This window comes from Temnothorax nylanderi, unplaced genomic scaffold (genome assembly GCF_030848795.1).
Source record: "Temnothorax nylanderi isolate EJ_2023f unplaced genomic scaffold, tnyl_v1.0 TNYL_tig0624_pilon, whole genome shotgun sequence".
NCBI classification, from domain to species: Eukaryota; Metazoa; Arthropoda; class Insecta; order Hymenoptera; family Formicidae; genus Temnothorax; species Temnothorax nylanderi.
In genome coordinates this window covers 27676-33675 of record NW_027249686.1, presented here as the reverse complement: position 1 = coordinate 33675, position 6000 = coordinate 27676, and the positions used below count along the sequence as shown (strand labels likewise).

The 6000-nt window shown below is 42.5% G+C and overlaps 1 protein-coding gene across 2 annotated transcripts in view; it reads left to right on the top strand.

Moving 5' to 3' along the window:
• The first annotated feature begins 1273 nt into the window (after positions 1-1273).
• LOC139784416 (uncharacterized) overlaps positions 1274-6000 on the top strand; it is a 30305-nt gene continuing 25578 nt past the window's right edge. For both annotated transcript variants that reach the window (XM_071723582.1, XM_071723581.1), the window contains exon 1: positions 1274-2454. The gene's annotated coding sequence lies outside the window, so the exon portion shown is untranslated. The remainder of the gene's footprint in view (positions 2455-6000) is intronic.

Below are 6000 nucleotides of genomic sequence, written 5' to 3'. Positions count from 1 at the left end.
ACCTATACACACATTTACATGTGCATTACGATAGCATGTAATTAAAGATGGAAACGGAAAAACACGAACAAAATTAAATCGCAGATACATTTTCAGATTAAAAGAGAGAATATACATTCCTTCAAATCTCGGATGATCGCGAGTTGTAATTATCCCGCTGGATGTAATCATCAAGTAGAGCTCGTCGCGAAATAAAAATCGCGCTAATTCAACCAGCAAATAGATCGTGGTTATATAATTACGATAAACGATTATGATTACTTAATGATACAGGGGTAAGTTGCATATATACAAATTAATAAAATTTTTAAAACAGAAACACGGAATTTGTATCAAATAATATAGGGCCTTGTTTGTTAGGACTACTATAGGAATACTCGGGTTGTTAGCTCGGTTGTTAGGGATAAGATTACGGAAACTAGAACAGGTAGAAATAATAGTAGGATTCCAAGAATGCTAGAGATACTAGGATGTTAAAATTCAGGCAAAAACATCTTAATTTAATAAAATTAAATTTCTCTTTAAAAGATATTTTTTAATTATTAAAAAATATATATAATTAGGTAATTTATAACATATTTTTAGAAATTAAATATGTTATAAATTTTGTAAATATTAAATGAAAATATAAATGATATATATCCAGTATTTTATAATTACGAGAATATTGATTAAAATTAAATTAGATTTTATCATAAATAATTTCTTATACTTTTTATTTGTAAATTATTTCCGTCCACAGATTGCACGGATATTGATAGCGTTATGTAAAACAATCATGATGATATACTGTGAACATTACATAAAATCGACGAAATACGTTATTTCGCAAAACTTGTTAAATGAAAAGATTCGATAAGTATTTCTTTCCAAAATTTTCCTTTTATAAAATTATTCATCAATGTAGTCATGTTTTCTTCGATTTTTGTATATTTCGCGAAGTAATAATTTAGGTAATCAATAAAGGTATAATCGGCATTGCAATCAAAAAGATTAATCCAAAATGGATATGAAAAACCAGTCGAAATTTTGAAAAAAATCCTGTCGACAATCGTCTGTCGATTTTTTCCACGTCGTCAGTTAAGAATTAAGAAATATAGATTATTTACAAGCAAGGAAAAAAAATTCCTGCAGACAGACAGCGAATAGCTCTCGGTGCGCGGTACCGTGGGCCGTGGCGTGAAGTGCGGCGCGAGACGACGGGCGCGCGCATGCGCGCGTCGTCTACTTGCTCCGCGCCGCGCCGAGCGGCACCTTCAGTCTCGTCTTTACCGCGCGCGCGATCACGTCGAGTACGCGGGAGCGGGCGCGCACACAGCCGTTCGTCCGTCCGTCCGCCCGTCTTCGTGCTCGCTCGGTCCGGCTCGTCCGAGCGGCCCGCTTCGGGCAGCCGCCCCCGCTTTCTTCTCGCGCGAACGGTAAATAGAGCGGGGCCAGCTTACTCCGCTGTGCACTGTACGGATTAATCGACGGGGCTGCGGGGATATTTCCCCCTCGGTGCATCGCGATCGCGTAGCGTCGAGCGACGCGTCGCGCGCGCGTCTCGGCCGACTTCAGGGCAGTGAATATACGGCGGGCAGGAACAGAGGAGGAACATGAACCCGATCGCGGCGAGGATGTTGCGCGGCCGACATCCCTGCGCCGAGGATTCCGCGTTCCACCTTCCCCGGGATCTGCGCTCGTCACCTGCCGCGAGGTACGTCGCGTGAATCAGCGTGTTCGTTAATTCGTTTGAATCGAGAGTGATTTGCGCGTCACACGACGCAGGACGCGACGCCGCGAGTGCGAGTGCGGTCGTTAAAATGGACCTGCCGGGTGCGACGTTGCGTCGCGGGTACGCGACTCGCCGACAAGTAGCAATAACCGTTACCGAAGCGACGTATTCCCGCAACGAGCACAGCGTCGCGACGCCGTCGCCGCGCGGGTACGCGTGTCGTTGTTAATAAACCGACGACGACATCGCGGTACCTTCCTGCGCTCGGAAGTTGGCCGCGGATATTCGCACCACCGCGCCGAAGACACCCAGATACCGTGCGAATATTCGCCTCATCGAAGTGATTACTCCGGCTTTCATCACATTACAATGCGACGCGACGAGTGGAGTACTCCGGTACCCTTCCCGGCCGTCGGGAATCCCGGATTGGAGTAACGCGGAGTAATATACGCGTTCCCGTCGCCCCGGGAGGCCGGGAATCCGCGGAGCCCCGGAATCGAGTCGCGGGCGAGAAGACGTCGCGAGTGAAACGATCGCGGTTGGAACGATCTCAGTGCGTGCCGGAATCGTGTCGTCGAGGGCTCAACCCCCGTCGCGTCGGTCCCCGCGAGTGCGTCGGATGCGTGAGAAAGTGCAGCTGCAGCAGCAGGGCGCCGGGAGGAGAGGTTAGGCGAGGCCGACACCCACCGAGCGAGTCGATCAGCTGTTCCGCGGCGCCGACATCGTCGTTTCGGACGCAGGTACGTGCCAGTTTTCACTTTCCTCGCCCTGTCGCTCTTGCGTTTCTTTTGGTATTCTTGATCGAGATCGCCGCGTCGGGAGACAGGTGTCTGGCGCCCCGAAATCGGTCAGCGTTCCGGGGTATCTTCGAATACCATCGTCTGGAATGGATTTTGGCCTCATCCATAGTGGCAATCAATCTAGAATGTTTTAGGGCTCCCTTTGTAGATGCGCGTCAACGATAATGTCAATAGAATGCTGATAGGAAGCAAAGAGTATGCAATCGATCGGGTGATGGCAAAAGCAGCGTTCTCCAATATTATCGAATATTGCGTCGCGAATTCGCTCATATACAGAGACATCGAGAATTGAGACAGTGAGAATGATATATTTTTACAATAATTTTTATTTGATTTTGGATTGCTCGATGCACAGTTTTTGTGAATCCCTTTCCCACAACGACTCGAATAAACGCTTAAATATCTCAGGATGTCGGAAAACTAATTTACGCTGGTTAGCTTACGGTCTTTCGATTATAATAACGAGTATCCGCGATTAGATGTACATACGACGTTCGGTAACGAGCGTTGAGTGAATTTTATTTGATGCATGACGAAATAATTGAAGGATACTGGAAAATATTTTAAATCCCCCTGAAGAACCGGCAAATGTCATTATTTATTATCGTGTATATTAAAAATTCAGCATAGTTGATATTCCTGGATGCACCTGGCTCGAGCGAGTCTCCGTTCTGCTCCACTTTTTCGGTACAGCCCGAGCTCAGGGCTGCCTTAACTACTGGGCTTGATTAGGGCGCTTCTGACAAGGAGTCCTTCCTTGTAATTTATTTCACTAGGATGCAACTGTCGCGCTTTCCTTTCACTTGAAAATATAGGATTGTCGATTGCTAAAAGTGCAGTCGTCTGCTTACGTCAGTACGATTGGGAAAATCAATAGCCTCGCAATAGAAAACAAATATACGCTGATTAATACATTATTAATACACGCGTTATTAATACACGGTGTCTTGAAAATTCTAAGACAAACTTAGCTGATCTCCGGAGCAAAGTTTCATTACGATTTCAGAAATTTTTATTAGTTTCAGCTTTAAATATTTGATTTAAGATGTTTCTATTGTGGCAGAATAAAATCGTATATTTATATGTCTATATTTCTTTCAAATAGAAATTGTTATTTAGATTTTTAATTAATAATCTCCTCTCTTATTCTTTCTATTAGATCTATTTAAAATAAAAGTGTGCGTTGTTTATTATTTTTATTAACGATAAACAGCGAATTTTTTGCAAATATATCATTGCAAGTATAGTATTATTGCTAATAATGCGAAATATACAATCAGAAAATGCAGGAACACGGAGCTTCCGCCGCACAAAGAATATTGATGAGATTGCTATTGAAGAAACAGTAGCCTAAATGACAATAGCGTCGTGCTGTGAACGTTTCTTCCTTTTCCTCATTAATTTGCGTCGCGTGTCGCATATAAGAACCTTTGAAACGTAACCCTCACTTTGTTTAGAACGCTCGGAATGTGGGAAGGGATGCACAGGTGGCCACTCTTTTTACGATGTTGGAACGCGACGGGGAGGGTGCGAAGTTGCAAGGTCAAGTCGCACATACGGAGCACTCGTAATTTCTGTTATGGCATTTTAACAGCACGCAGTAAACGCTGAATTGCGGAAAAAGTGTACGTATTAAATTTTCGGTTCGATTAAATTTCTTTTTATAAAGGTAAAAGATTCCAGGTCGGAGTATTGTCGAATCGTCTTCCGCCAATTCTTCTATAATCTATTAAGGCTGATAAATTTCGTCGGATTGCTAAATTATGAGAGAGCAGCGAGTGACTAAGCTGGCTCTTTAACGTTTAACGTTCGTCACGTAACGTGTTCCCACACGTCGCAGTAATGTTAGACCACTTTCTAGTGCGTTAAAATTTTTGTCGACCCGATCTCACCGTCGTCGCATCAAATGCTAATGACGCAAAAAGTCTCCGCTTTCACAGTGTTTCCCCGAACAATACCATTAGATGGTGAAATCACCATGCCAGGCGACGTAACGGTGTATTGCAGCGACGAGCAGTTGACGTTTTTACCACAATTACACATTGTTGCGGAAACAATCGACAAATTACGTCTGTCATGTGCTTGTGATTTTTTTTCCTCGGCGACTTACGTAACGCGGTTGACCCTTAACTCGTGCGAGAACACGGGCACCGGAAGTGATTCGTTAAAAGCGTACCTTTATAAAGTTGCTTGCATATTAAATATTATTGCGCTAATGCAATAAATATAAGTAAACGAATTGTTGTATATGATTAAGAGGCTTATTCTATAAACGTTAACGACATCATTACGTGCTATAGATATAATATGCTATAGAAAAGCTGTGCAAAGCACATAACGATATCGTTAACGTTTGCAGAATAGGCCTCTAAAGTATTTTTATCCGTTTCAGACATTTCTCACAAAGTATATCATTTCCGGTGCTGCATTATCGCTTTTATTCCAGAATTTTTCTTGTTAATAAGAAACGTAGAAACACACACAAATGTAGAATTAATGGCTAATCGTGCGTTTTTGCGAAATTAATTAAATGAGAAATCGCATAACGTGCAACTACGTCTCGCAGACCGACGTAATGCGACACTACGGTCTGTTTGAACGAAATCTCGCACGCAATGTTACGTAAGTCGGGTTCAGGAACTAAACCGAGAAATGAATACGAATAATCGGTCTACGCGAGAGTAAAACGAAGAGCAATTTATAATACCGTCTGCTGTATCGAACAAATAGAGCAGTCGCGTAATTCTTCTTGTCGTATGCAGTCGATGGGTTTGACGTTGCAAGACGTAACGCACGCGTTCCATATTACGCCTGAATATTGTACAAAGTGTCCCAGTTTTGTTCGAACTAAAGATTCTTTGACATATTTTGTATTGATTTCCATGCGGCGAGAGTATATCGCCTGTCGCAATTACACGTTCGTTCTATACTCAATTCAGACTTTCTCCGAAAGGACCGTTGCGAAATCACTCGATTTACGTCGGCGAGTCGAAGGTCTTTGACAGACAGTACTGGAAGAAACCTCGTATTTCGAGTTACAACTCTGTTTACCGTCGAATTTATTTCGCAGATTCGAGTGCCGAACGTTACGCCGGTCGTTGCATAAAACGAGATTTCCCGATATCGCATTTCTTCGATATAATCCCGAGGGAAATAATTTATCTCGCGCCTTACCGTTTTTTTCTTTTCTCTGACATTTTTGCAATCGGTTTCACCTAGACGCGCTCGTTTGAATTCCGGGGCAATTAGGCAACGTCTTGAGAAGGCTTCATAAATGGATACACATGTACATATTCTTAACTCGACATAAATATACAAAGAACATCACGCGATACGTGTATCAAAAAATCAACAACACTTTTGTGTTGATTTAAAGATTATTTAATAGATTTCAATCAGTATCTTCTTTAGATACAAGTTTATCAAAGTTAATTTGTATGACAACTTTATCTGCCATTAAGAAAGCCAGTTAATTTCTTTGATAAG